This window comes from Coregonus clupeaformis, unplaced genomic scaffold, assembly GCF_020615455.1.
Source record: "Coregonus clupeaformis isolate EN_2021a unplaced genomic scaffold, ASM2061545v1 scaf0069, whole genome shotgun sequence".
Lineage (NCBI taxonomy): Eukaryota > Metazoa > Chordata > Actinopteri > Salmoniformes > Salmonidae > Coregonus > Coregonus clupeaformis.
In genome coordinates this window covers 49,764-50,000 of record NW_025533524.1, presented here as the reverse complement: position 1 = coordinate 50,000, position 237 = coordinate 49,764, and positions in this window count along the sequence as shown.

Below are 237 nucleotides of genomic sequence, written 5' to 3'. Positions count from 1 at the left end.
AGAGTTGGCTAAAGACGGCACGCTCAATAGTTTTGGAAAGAAAAGAAAGAAGGGATACTGGTCTGTAGTTGTTGACATCAGTGGGGTCGAGTGTTGGTTTTTTGAGAAGGGGAGCAACTCTCGCTCTCTTGAAGACGGAAGGGACATGGCCAGCGGTCAAGGATGAGTTGATCAGCGAGGTGAGGTAGGGGAGAAGGTCACCGGAGATGGTCTGGAGAAGGGAGGAGGGGATGGGGT